Below are 15,427 nucleotides of genomic sequence, written 5' to 3'. Positions count from 1 at the left end.
TAAATTATAAAATTTAGAAAACAACAACATAAAGTGTAGTGTTTAAACATAAACATATACAAATATCATACCACAATTGATTCCATTCTTTCCAAGAGTTTTCCATATCCAAATCCATGATCTTTTTCAAACTTATATCTCACTTGAATCCTTTCCTTTGTCCACACCGAAATTAGTGGACATTTTCTTGGTTTTTCTAACCCTCCTCTTTGTAGACGATCAAAATAGAATACCTATTTAGTACATGTTAAGAATTAATTAGAATATTTTTCACACATTTTCAACATAACAAGAATAATATATATACATAATGGTAAGAATTTAAAACTTACCATTAGAAAAGGTAAAGGACCTGTAAAGTAAGAATTTCCCTTCTTCCATACACTTACAGAATCTTTCAAGTGCTCAATCACAAATGTGCACCAATCCAATTCAGCAATTTTTTTTACATCCATACAACTATACAAGAATTTAATGTATAGTTGTGGGTTGTTTGTTGATCGAATGCAACAATTGACAACACATACCACAAAGTTCCAAAGAAATTCATCAGAAACTGATTTTTCCTTCTTCAATTCTTGAATTCTGTCAATCAATCTCTTGTTGGTTGGACTTCCCTTTTAGAGGTAAAAAAAAAACATATAAATTAAAACCTATGGAGATAATAGATCTATTTTAAAGCAAAAAACACTTTAGAACATAAGCAAAGCACTTTAAAACATACAATTTATAACATAAAATTCATACTTTAGAACATAAAATTTAAAACATAACCACATTATATCATCATACTTTTTTGAGGCCAAACTTGCTTCTCCAAGCTTTTAGAAACTTGCTCCATTTCAGATTTGACTCATCATTTGGTTGCTCAATCCTTTTGCCTCCCAATGGCAACCCATAAGCCAAATGAACATCAATTGCCTCCAAAAAGATTTCTTGTTTTGTCTTTGGTAACATCAAACAACATCTCTCCGTGTCAAAATTCGTAACCAAGTTTTCTGTCAACCTAGAATTATAATGAAAAATGTAAGATTTAAAGCACAATACAGCTATATTTAGAATATAATAGTCAACCTTTAGAACATAGAAGATTAAAACATTTAGTATAATATTTAAACTTTTGAACATAATTTAGAACATTATATAATAAAAAAAGTCTATTTTAGAACATAATAAACATACATTAGAACATAACAAAAAATTAATTTAGAACATTAGTGTATAGCAATTCAAACATGAGAGTTCATAATTTTAGAATACAAGAAGTAACTTTAAAACATAAGTAATTTACAACATAATCATATTATTTAGAACATATGCACATAATGTAGAACATAATCATACAATTTACAACATATGCACATAATTTAGAACATAGCTAATTTCGAACATAATCATATTATTTAGAACATATGCACAAAATTTAGAGCATAACTAATTTAGAACATAATCTTATAATTTAGAACATTAGTGTATAGCAATTCAAACATGACAAATCATAATTTTGAACATAACATTGATAATACTTATGATTTTAGAATATGATTTTAGAACATAACATTCTACTACTTACGTAGAATTAATATGGATTGGTAAATCCAATTCCAAAAAGCCTCCAAAACCAATGTTCCGAATAGCTTGCTTTTGTTTTTCCGAAAGATTTATCAACACATCCTTCATGAATTGAGTAGGAGGTACTCTTTGATAAGGTTGCCTCTTAACTAGTTTATCTTGCTCATTAGCTTCTACTACTTGGACATCCTCACCATCTTCTTCTTTTTCAATCTTTCTTTTCTTCTTCTTCACATCCTCACCATGAATAGATAAACATAATTAGAACATAGATAAGCAAAATTAGAACATAAGCGTGCACTTTAGAACATAAAAATAAAGATTGTAAAGATTAAAGAGTATTATTACCTGAGTTTGATTTTTTTTATTGATTTTTTTGTTCCTCCTCACTATCATCTTCCATCTCCTCTTTTTCATCTTTCTCTTTCATCTTTACATCACCCTTATTATCATCCTCACCATCATCTTTACTATCATTATTCTTGTCATCATCCTCTACATTATTACCCTCTTCTTCTTTTTGATCTTTTCCTTCTTCTTGATCTTTTTCTCTTCCTTTCTTTTTTTGCAATTTTCGAGGTGGTTGAAGCCTTGTTGGAAGTTTTCTATGTCTTATAGCAACACTTTTACTTTCAATATGCTTCTCAAATTCCGATCTATCAATTACTTCCGCTTCAACGTTTTCAACTTTCCTTTAAAAACAATCAAAAATAATTAGAATATTATTAACATTAAATAGAGTGCAAATATAAAGGGATAAGATAAACATAAACTATAATGGATACATTTTAGAACATAATACAAATCTTCAGAACATAAGAGAAAACTTTAGAACATAATGGAAAACTTTAGAACATAATGGAAAACTTTAGAACATAATACAAATCTTTAGAACTTAAGGGAAAACTTTAGAACATAATGAAAAACTTTAGAAAAAAATTTAAAACATAATAGGTAAAGTTTAGAACATTAGTTTAGTTACCTTTTTCTTACATAAGTAATTTCTTCTTCTTGTATATTAGTAACTCCTCCTTCTGATTTTTCTTCATTTTGGCCTTGCATTTTGCTGCAATTTTAAGAAATAAAAAACATTAGTAACATTCCAACATTATTATTATATTTTTGAACATAGGAATGATTTAAAATATGCTGAAAAATAGTTTAGAACATGCTAAAAAAGAGTTTAGAAACTCATATGTACCAGAAAAGGTATTACTCTTCCTTAATTGTATGCAGAGGTTAGCTTTTGGTCTTGCAAATTTAGACAACCTACTGGTAGTTTCTAGCAATTTAATGCGATTTTTTTCAAGGTTTAACCGGTAATTTCTTGTTCATTTTCCTGTTTTATTTTCAACTACTATAATTCTTATCTCATTATGTAAATCATAGAGCATTCTTCTTGTGAATTCATCAAGGCCTTGCATTATATTGCTTATTATATATGTTATGAAGATCTACATTTGTATTGGTTACCTAAATAATATTAGTTTGCTGCTATATTAAAAATCTTTACTCTATATAAGAGTATAACAAAGCTATATTTAGTTCACTTTTCTATATAATCTTGACTGGAAAACTATCACCCAGAAAACTATCACTTGACTGCTTGATTGAAGGATTTTTGGCAATCAAGCAGAATATTCAGAGTACAAACTATCACCCAGAAAACTATCACTTCACTGGATATGCAATCTTTGATTCACAATTTCTACAGGATTCAAAATCAGTTAAATTTAACAAAACTAACAGTTTTCAACAAGTTCTATAGCTTTCCTTTTAATTCAGAGTACAATAATCTATGCTACCACTCATATTTTCTATGAAGCTTATTAGGTACCAAGTTATAAGTCTGCTAGACTAATAAAAGTGTATACCCATTACCCAGTTGGACAGTTAGCCCACCTACTTGCATATCCAGTGTTCAAAATCAGTTAGCCCACCTATTAGGTACCAAGTTATAAGCCTCATATTTTCAACCTATGTTATAATTTTTTCCTATGTTCCAAATTTTTCTACCTATGTTCTAAAGTTTATTTTCAGCCCTGCAATCACAAGTTCACTACCAACAACCCCTAACCAATTAGCTGCTGCTGCATAAATCAACCACCACACTACAACCCCTACAAACAGGGGCAATCGCACCAACATCACCAATTTGTTCAACCCCTAACTAATTGATGCAAGCAGAATAAGTAATGCCAAGTTGTTCAAGCTATGCTTGCTCATTAATCTTCATACCACCATATGACAACAATAGCCACCATCCATACCACCATATGCAACAAAATCTTCATACAAACATGGCTTCTCCTCTCAATGACAACAATAGCCACCAAATCAAGGCAACATGTACAGCAATCCCGGTCACTCGTATTGTGTCCATTGGTAATCCAAAAGATGACTCAGACTCACTACTCATCAAACTCAAAGTCGATTTCAAGCCATTAAATAACATTGACGGAAGAGTGTTATCACACATATCCATCAACAACAAATACCAGATACATATCCATCAACAAGAAAAAAAACAGTGATTTTAAGAAATACTGGACATTCATATTCATAGCTATAATTTCGCTTACTAACGAAATCGAGCATTTAGCAGACATTTTAAAAAAAACGCAAATATCAACTCACGAAATATCAAAAACAAATCAAAAAAAACCATAAAAATCGAAAACAGAAAAACCATTAAAATCGAAAAAATCATCGAAAAATCGAACTAAAAAAACATAAAAACGCAAATATCAAATCACGAAATCGCAAAATCAAATCAAATAGTCGGAAAACATAAAATCGCAAAAATCAAAACAATAAATCGCAAAATGTACTTGAACAACATGCTAAGTTCATGGAAATTTGAACAAAATCGAAAAAAAAAAAACGCAAAATCAAATCAAAAAATCGGAAAACATAAAATCGCAAAAAGCAAACCGAAAAATCGCAAAATCTACTTGAACAACATGCTAAGTTCATGGAAATTTGAACAAAATCGAAAAAAAAAACATACCTGAGTCGAAAATCCTTCAAATTGCAATTTCTATGGAGATTTTTGGGGGTTTGCAAAAGAGAATGAGATGAGCACGAAGAGAGAGAAAGTTAGAGGAGAGAGAAAATTTTGATCGGGTGGTAGGGCCGTAGGGGGTATGAGGAAAAATACGTGTTTTAATCTTAACCGTCTAAATTACCTTAATCCTACGGCTGAGATTGGTTCTTATATAACTAGGGTTCTTATATAAGGAGGGGTTCTTACCGGATCCCTCCCCTATATATATATATATATATATATATATATATATATATATAGTTAACACATGTCCCACTTCCTAATTTTCAAAGAATCAAATATTCCTTTCTTATGTACTTTGTACTTTATATTATATTATATTATATTATATATATATCGGATATTTTAATTAAGCAAAAATTATATGTTTCTTATTTATTTTAAAAGGGCCGAAAATCTATTAATTAATCTAGGAATTTCGGATTTTCTAGGCATAGAAAATCTGAATTTTCATGATTAATTAATTAGTTTAAAGTTGGTATTTTTCTAATTAATTATTTTCTACAAAATATATTATTTTTTTTAATCCTTAAAATTTAGCAAAATATTTTCTAACTAAGCAATGAGGTCTGAAAATATGAGCATGAATAGGCTCAATATTTCCGGCCACCTTATGCTAATTTTGGTTTAAATATTTTGGTAGTTTTGTATTTTAATTATCCTCTTTAAATTTCCTTATTTCCTTAATTCCTATTTTCCATCTCACAAAGATTTGATCATACAATTTAATTGCCTTAAATCCTTCTTGATTATTCTCCAATTAAGCTCACTTGCCATCTTCCATTTCATGATCAAGCTACTTACCTTAATACTTTATTTCTTAATCACCATAAAATAAACCTTCCTTAATTGTTAAACTCTCTTTTCCAAGTGATTTCTAAACTACATTTCTGGCAACTAGTAACAATTGGGTGAATGGAGTAATCCTTACAGTTCGGTCGAACCAGTGTCTAGGTCCGAGTAGTAGATGGAGAGTCAAAGACTTGATTTGCCAAGAAACAAGAACGTGGATCGCTTTGATCGTGAGGGAAAGATTCAAGAGGGATAGTGCATAGGCAATCTTGAGTATGGAACTACCATTGAATGAAGAAGAAGATTTTAGATATTGGTTGGGACACAAATCTGGGATTTATACGGTTAAATCTCGATATTCCTACTTACTTTCAATTAAGGATGGCCGGAAAAATATGACCAACAAAAAAGAAGCCCACAATTTTTCAAGATCATATGGCACCTGGATATTCCTGCGAAGTGGAAAATTTTCTTGTGGAAAATAAGTCATAATGGATATTTGAGGAATACCGGTGGATGTCATGTGTGACTACTGTGGGGCATATATTGAGGACGTAAAACATTTGTCTGTTTTATGCTCTTTAGCTAGGTATGCTTAGGATAATTCCCATATGGACATTACCTATGATAATACTGGATCCTTCTCCTTTGTAGAATGGATTCAAAATTATATCCCGCTGTTCTATAGTCAGGATGGAAGAAATAGTGACCGTTTGAAGGACTTCATTGCAACACTTTAAAGTCTATGGGTTACTAGAAAGCAGAGAATTTTCAAAGGCACCCAAGGTTATATAAGAGACTTGTATAACAATTTAAAGGAGGCTTTCAGTTACCTTTAAGAATACACAAAACCGAACTTAAGAAAGTTGGGGACCCTGAGAATTTATGATGACGATACAAACCCGCCTCCGAGGTTTAATCAAGCAATGGTAGGAAGAGATAAAGTTTTACTAGGGGGCTACAACTCTAGACAAGAGTGTATTATAAGGATTGATGGCTCATGGAAAAAAGGAACAAACAAGTGCGGGATTGGTTGGACAACGAATTATGGGGCTAGTAGACAACATGATGGGGGGGGGGGGGGATTATGGTTTGGCTAGTAACGCACTTCAAGCTGAGATAGAGGCGTGTAAAAAAGCTTTACAATGGAGTCAGGCAATGAATTTCAGGAAGATTTTGGTATATTCGGACTCCAGTGTGATGATCTCTATGCTTCGACGTACAGGGGATGACAATATCTCCACACACTGGTCTATGAAGGAGATCAAAAGTCTTGGTTTGGGGTTCCAAATCTGCAACATTCTAAAGGTTGAAAGAGAACAGGTAGCACGTGCACATTTTATAGCTAACCAATGTCGCGTATGTTTAGTTGATTTTACTTTTAAATTTTAGTTTTTGTGTTTTGTTGTAAAAAAAAAAAAAAAAAAAAAAAAAAAAAAAAAAAAAAAAACCAATTCTCTTATTCTCTCTTACTCTTCTTTTCCCTCAACCTTTTCCTACTTTTCTTTTCCTCTATTCTAAAAGAAAATCAGCCCATATATCTTTGGAGCTAATTTTTGGGCACTTCTGCTCAGTTTTGGGGTTTTTCTATTTCACAGATAATTGTTCCTCTCAAAAAAATAATTGAGGTTAGGCTCAAGAATCACCCAATTTGGAGTTATATTGAAGGAGTTATAGCCTCTGCAAGTTCTGCCTATTCTTTTCAATGCAAATTCAATTCTCTTTAATCCTATTCCTTTATTTTCTTCATGGTTAGTTTTCTAAAATATAAATACCTATTTCAAAGCGCAATTACTTTTTTACTCCTGGAGTACCATGCATAAGGTACTCCAGGTTATGTACATATTATGTTATTCAGATGTGACTTACTTATTATTTCATTTTGTATATATGTTATTTTTAAAATATTATATGTAATTCCATATGGGCATGCTATTTAGAATATTCTGCTTCATTTTACTGCATAAAATTCTTATGTTAATTAGAATATTGCCTACTCTAAACAATATTTTTCATGTAAGTTTTAAACAAAATAACATAAGTTTTCAGCAAAATAATTTAATGTTCAAACAATATAACAAATGGATCAATATAAAAATTAATACAAAGTTTAAGCAAAAATAATAACATAATATTTTAGCAAAATATCATATGGTATAATTTACAATAACAACATGTTGAAACAAAATAACAACACGTTTAAACAAAATAACAATGGGACAAATATATAAAAATAACCTAGCCGTTTCCTCTTTTTTTTTTTTTTTTTTTTCTCTCTAGGGTTCTTCAAAACAAGTGTTTCATAGGCCGGAAATTTGGCTATTCCGACCCTTTCCTTTTAGTTTCTTTATGCTTTTGCAATTGATTTAATAAAACTACACTCTTTGAATGTTCTAAGTACTCCTATAGTGGGTTTGAGTGCAGTAAGTGCCTCTATGGTGTGCTTTGTTTTAGTTTTGTTTTTGTATTCTGAGTTTGGTATGGTACAAATTGTTTCATGGGTAAAGATTTGTGCGGGATCGAAAAAGAGGTTAATCCTTCAATTACAATCAGATGAATCAAACGAAAATTTTCTTCACGCCTACACAATATAAAAATAATAATATTGTTAAGTAGAATAGCATTAGATTATTAAAAGAATAACATAAGATTAAATACAAAATACAAAACATAACACGATTTTAGTAATATAATACAAGGTTTGATCAAAATAACTCAAGAGTTTTGTATAATAACACATGATTTTAACAAAATAACACAAGATTTAAAATACAAGCTTAATTTAAAATAACGCAAGTTCAACTCATAATAATACAAGTACAGAAAACAATGGATTCAATTCAAATAAACATTTTAAAATAACATAGGCACATTTTAGAATAACAAGTTTCAATAACTTTCAAATAACACATATTTTACTTAAAATAACATTATCTCATCACGTTTGACTTCATTATTTGATGTTAAATTTCTGTGAAAATATAAATTGTAACTATAAGTTGTAATTGAATACATTTGTTAAAAAATATTAATAACTTAATTCAAATTCAAATATACTTACCTATTTTGTTTCAACCTTTCTTGTTGTGCTTGATTTGTTCATTTTTCTATGAATTCATGAATATCAACCCATTATATGCAAGATGATGTGAAATTGAAAATTCACAGTCAATTGAACAATTTTGTGCTAGTTTGTGGTAGTTAATGCAAATTTTGGATGAAATTTAGGAGTTTTTGTTGAATGAAAGAAGGTTTTAATAAGGTAAAAGTGGAGGTTTGAGAATTTGGAGAGAGAAAAAGTGGAGAGAGAATGCATTTTAAATTCTGAATTTTTTTGGCTCAATATCATTATATAGTCTCACATGTACATGTTATTTTGTTTTAAACATATGTTATTTCGCTTTAATATGTTAAATAAGCGGACTACCATGAAGATGGTACTCTAGGAGTTTGATTTCAAAGCTATAATTTTATATTAAAGTATTATTTTATTTTATTTTTTTAAAAAAAGAGTTTTATAGTCCATGCACATTAGATTTGGGTTTATGTCTAAGGATGTTGTGATAACCTTATGGTTATGTTAATTGCAAGGTGTATTGGTGATTGAACTTTGAAAGTGCGAAGTGTTGATTGAGATTCGGAATTAAGGTACGTTTAGGTGGCTAGATACCTTCGAAATTGTTGAATCAATAAGCATGTTTGTATGATTTTAATTAAATTGTTTTGAATTATGATTTATAAATTAACCTTGAGAATTCATGTTTTAATAAATATGTTTGAGAATGGATTTCTATCTTGTTTTGAATGGTTTGAAATTATTTATTAAGTTTAAAGGAATTTTGTTTTTAAAAGCATGTTTGATTGATTTAAAGAGTTTTTAAAAAGTTTGATTTTAAAAGTTTGTTGAATTAAATACAAAAGGAGTTTTTGAGTTATTCTATTATAAAGTTTGATTTTATTCAAAAGAGGAATTTCATGAGAATTATTGAATTGTTTATTAAAAGCTTTACAAGCATGATTATTATATTAATCTCACTATGCGGATTCATTGAAAACTATGGAGTTTGTATGACCTAGTCTTTCCTCGAGAATAGCCTTTCAATATAAAGATACTAGCTTGGGGGGTGTGCACACTTAGGAGAGGAATTGGGTTTTTAAAAAGGAATTGGTATTTATAACTTGAATTATTATTCAATTTATTATTGAGTTTTTGGAATTGTTTTGAGAATTGGTTTTGAATTATGAGGTTTGAGTTATTGAATTAATTATTGGAATTTCATGACTGGTTTTAAAAGCATGTTTACAAATAAATTGAGTTTACTTATCTTGCACTTATCGTACTTAGCATATTTTGCTAATCCGTATTTTCTATTTGTTTTGGTTCGCCCTGTTTACCTTAATGGTAAGCAGTGTTGACTATTTTCAGGTGGAGTCAATAAATGAGCATTTGGGAGTCTCGGGATATTCTTCACCTAGTTAGGAATGTTGGTTTTTGTTTCTACTTTTGAGTACTCATGACAATGGACTATTTTATATGTATTAATAAAAGAAGAGTTGAGTTTTCCGCTGCAAGTTTAATTTGTTATTGAGTTACATATTTTAAGTAGCCTTGCGTAATCACGCGGCAGTGTACGCTTAAGTCTATCTCTACGGTATAATTATACGTATTATACTAGTATTTTCGTAGAGGGAGATTTGGGGTGTTACAGTAACATTTCATAGGTACTACAAGTTTTCAAGAGAGATGTCATTAAGTACGAGCTTGGCTTATTAATATTTTGAATTAAGTATACAACCGTGCAATGGAGGCTACATAGGGTAATAGTAGCTAGGGATGCAATTGTTCGAAAATGAAGTCATAGACGGGTTCAACAGTGAACTTGCACATATTATAATGTAATATGTATTTCCTTAATATATTTTGAATTACTATGTATATGTATATATAATTTCATTACAACAACTTTATATGAAGTATATTTCATTTTTTTTTAAAGGATGAAGTATATTTCAAATTCATGTGCAATGGATATTACTACATGCAATCCTAAGCATAAATACATTATTTTAAGATGGTATTCCCTTTATTTTGTGTAAGTGCTCCGTTGATAAAATACACACACAAAAAAAAATAAAAAAATAGTCTTAGGGGCCGTTTGGTTGGGGTTTATAATCAAAGGGAAAGGGAATGAATATATCTCATTCCCTTTGTTGCTATTTGTTTGTCATTTTTTCCATTCCCTTTACCCTTTTTTATTTTTGAGTTCACCCAAAATCATTCTACATTGATTCCCCACTCCCCTAGCCTTTTCCATTCCCTTTCCTAAGCCACCACTACACCACTATACCCACACCAGCAACTACCTTACCTAATTACCCGGCCACCACCGCCCAGCCACCTCGTCGGAACTCGTCGCACCTCCCCCTCTCTTCACCGAACCCGTTGCACCATCGGATTATCAAGCTCTCTCCTCCTTTTCATTGCGACGCTTTTCCACTTTGACCCATTTTCTCTCTCCTTCCCCCGATTCTTACGGTTGTATTCTTCGACTAAACCCAGAAAGCCGAACCTTACGAAACTACCCTCTGCTTCTCACAACGACGTTTTGTCTGCTGCTGCTGTTGATATTACTAGCTACAAAAGATCTGTATGAGAAGATTGAGTTTTCTCGAAACCCTAGCGGCTAGGGGAAGGGACGGCCGACGGTTTTAAGGTGAGGAGGATCATTTTCTAGGGTTTTGCGTAGGCGGGGGATGGTTTTCTGGGGCGGCGAGGGGTGGGCACTACTAGAAAACAGGCCATTTCCGACGGAAAAATTTCGTCGAAAACACCCTGAATTCCGTCGGAAGCAATTGTTGGAAAAGGTTTTGTAAGAAAAACAACCTTTTCCGACGAAATTCAATTCAGTTGTCGGAAGAGATTTTCCAGCCCGGGAAAAGTTTGTCGGAAATTTCCGACAAACACAATTCCGCCGGAAATTTCGTTGAAAATGCTGCAATCAAATTAAAAAAAAAAAACACGGCACACCACCACCGGCATGGTGTATTACCACCTCCAACTAACCCTAACCCCCACATTAGACCACCACCGCCACTACCTCCCACATCAGACCACCACCAGCCTCTAACTAACCCTAACACCCTAACCCTAAGCCCAGACCATCATCAGACCGCCACTCTCCCCAAACTAACCTTAAGCCCAAATCTAAACCATCCCCACCCTAATCCTAAGCCTAGACCTAAACCCTTCCCACCTTAACCCTAAACCCACCTAAGCCCATAGCCACCACAAACCCAGCGCCACCCACCACACACCCAGTGCCACCATACAGATGCACACACATCACGTCCACCGCATCAAACACGCACACACCTCAGCTACACCCACCACACGCACACACATCAACCACGCTTCACCACCAGCACCACCAACCCCACATCAGACCACCACCGGCACTACTCTAAAAAATAAAAAAATATATATATAATAAATTTATAGAAAAGGGTAAACATACATTATGTAATCTTCAACTTTGGGTTTAGATGGTCAAATTCGAGCATGAAAACCCCAGATTCGGAGTTTTCATGGTCGAATTCGACCTAAAAAACCATTAATTTGTTGTGCCGTGGTCGAATTCGATCTGGAGTTGTGGACGCAGCAAACAAGGGCCGTGATCAGGGTTTTCATGGGCAGTTGTTGTTGATGGTGCTTGATGTTGGTGGTGGACGTAGAGAGAAGAGGAGGACGGAGAGAGAGAGAAAAGGATGAAGACAAGAGAAAGAGGAGGGAGAAGGAGAAGAAGACCGAGAAAGTCAAAAAGAGTACAGAGGAGGGAGGAGGGAGGAGGAGATAAGAGAGAAAGAAAAAGAGAAGATCGAGAATAAGAGGAGAGGAGAGGAGAGAGAAAGAGAAGGAGTAGGGGAAAGAAGAGGCGGAAATGAAAAAGGGGGGGGGTTGGCTGTTTAGGGTTTGGGTGTTTTTTTTAATACAAAAGTTAGATTTTCGTTGGAAATTTCCGACGGATATAAATTTCGTCTGAAATTTAATTTTCCGACGGAATTACGTGTCTGTCAGAAATAATCCGTCTAAAATTGACCTGATTCTTGTAGTTTGGGGAGGTGCAACAACGGGCGGCGAGGGGTGGAGGAGGTTCGACGAAGGGCGGCGAGTGTTGGTGAGGTCGTGGCTGGGCGGTGGAGTGGTTGGTGATGTGGGAAAGAGGGGTAGTGTGGTGGCGGTGATTCCCTTTGTTTTTGTAAACCAAACAACATACTACATGGAAAGGGTTTCCTTCCAATCTCTTTCATTCTCTTTGTTCAATCCATTTCGTTTACCCTGTGCAAACCAAATGGCCCCTTATGGGTATTTAATTTGTTGGAATTGTCTTAAATAATTTATTCAACTGTTATGATTTATACTTATTGATAATTAAAAATATTATTCCGTACAAGTCTTGCATCAGCATACATACATAGTTAAAATGGAACACCCAAATAAAAATAGATGGAGTACTCCGTATAAATTTGAAAATTTATATTACCTCTATTTTTTTTTAAATGCATCACTTTGACCAGCACATTAGCTGAGACGTAACTTTGACCATTAATAACTTTAATTGTATATTAGTAAAATTGTAACAAAATTAAATTATAAAAATAGGCATTGTAACTAATCTCATGATAATCCATAACATTTACATATTTTATAATAGTAAAAAATTTAAGTCAGACATGGTATGTGAATAATGCCAAAGTCAAGATGATGCATTAAAAAAAAATAGAGGGCGTAACAAAATACGCACAAATCAGTTCAATGTAATAAACGGATAGCCATTTTCATTTTTTTTCTCCTTTATAACTTCATTTTATCGTTTTTATTTTATCCTTTTTACATTCTTATGTAATTATTTGATTGCATATAAGAAGCTAAAAATGATAAAATCTTGAATATACACCGTATTTGATTTTAATATTATCATTAAGGCATAATGTGCACTAACAAAACCATTACGATGAGGATCTTGCTAACAAGCGCCACGGGGCGTTAGATAACTAATTAATATATTACTTAAAATAGTACATTAAATTCTGAATGCATGACAAAAATCACTCGTCGATTTGTATAATTAATGTTAATCTATACTTAATATTTAATAACATGAAAATTTGCAAGTCATAAAAACTACCATGTGTCACCATATAAATATTCCTTTTTTTTCTTTTTTTTTTGGATTTGAAAAAAAATAAATTATTTGCTTCTTATTTCCTTAATCATCTTTAACTTCCCCTTTCCAATCATTTCGATAAGAAAATTAAGCCATTTTCCTTATATTTAAACCATCATGTCTTTTCATTTTAACTTTATTAGTTGCACATCTCAATTTTAACAAACTAATTCATTTTTGTGTTTTTTTTTTTCAAAATTGTATTAATCCTTTTTTTTTTTTTTTTTTTTTTATTTGTTTGTTTCCAAAGGGTGTCATTAACCCTTTTTAAGTTTTATTAATTGTTTAGTATCTCTATATTCCTTCACCTTCCAAATATAATATATGAATTTATGTTTTTATATTTGAGAATAAATATTTTTTATACATAATTAAAAATTCACTTCAACCGTGTATTGCACGGAATAAAAACTAGTTTTATTTCAATACTAGATGGAAGCCCGTGCGTTGCACGGTTTTTTTATCTATTTTTAATTATTTGATTTAATGTATTTAATAATTTCAGACAAAAAAAATTTAATATTTATTTTTTTTACTATAATTTATAATGAATTTATTAAATATAAATAAATTGTAAATATGATATTTTTTCCGTTATATAAAATTTTTAATGTGAAATGATAAATTTTTAATATTTAAATACTAAATCATTATTCATTGTTTTACCATATCTTTTATTTCGATAGAATCAGCAACCTCGTCCACAACCAACCTACTACATCTATGGATAAAAATGTTCGCCAAACTGAAATTGATATAAATTAAATCTTTACATTTATATAAAAAAAATCAATATATTTATCAATAAATGAAAAATTGTTGCGATATAAAATCAAATCTATGCATTGGAATTTTTTCATCATCTCTAAAAATAACCAAAGTCATCCATGTATTAAGTATATAACATCTGATCGTATGCCATTACATAAACAAATAATTGTTAAGTATCCTAAATAAATACTATGTAACTAATAATAACAAATATAAATTTAAACATAAGATTTTAAAAATTACCCGGACATTGATGACCTAAAATTAACACAAAATTACTAACACAAAATTTGCTTGATGGGGTATTGTATTGATACGAAACTTTATTTATGTCGTATGATGTGTTAATTCTGCATATAAAAAAACATTTAGTAAATAAAACATACATATAATCGTTGAGTATCCCAAATTAATACAATGTAAGTAATAATTAGAAATACTAATTTAAACATAGGATTTTAAAAATTAAGCTAAAAATTACCAAACCATTGATGACCAAAAATTAACACAAAATTAATAACACAAAATTCACTTGATGGGGGTTTTTTATTGATAAAAAATTTTGTTTGTGTCGTATGATGTGTCAATTTATAATGGTAGGTATCACAAATTTTAATTTAATTATAATTAACGAATAATTTGTTTTTCCTATCATAAATACTATCAAAATTATCTTATATGATAGGTTTCAAACTTTATTATAAGCGTTTATCATTTAAATATTTTTTAGTATATTTGTTTTGGATTTCTTATACTCGTAGTATTGAATTAATAAATTTATCTTTTCCTATATTTTTACTTTATTTTTTTCATTAAAATAATTTAATTCATGGATTATAATCTACGTGGCATTAAAATTTTAGATATATCAAATCTAATTCGTTACTTTTATCTAGGTGGCGATGCACGATTTTTTTTTTTCATGCATAAATCTCAAAAAAAGATATTTTCCTATAGACTTTAAGTTTTTATATATATATATATATATATATATATATAT

The sequence above is a fragment of the Chenopodium quinoa genome, unplaced genomic scaffold (assembly GCF_001683475.1).
Source record: "Chenopodium quinoa cultivar QQ74 unplaced genomic scaffold, ASM168347v1, whole genome shotgun sequence".
In the NCBI taxonomy this organism is placed as follows: Eukaryota; Viridiplantae; Streptophyta; class Magnoliopsida; order Caryophyllales; family Amaranthaceae; genus Chenopodium; species Chenopodium quinoa.
Note: the sequence above shows the minus strand (reverse complement) of the source record.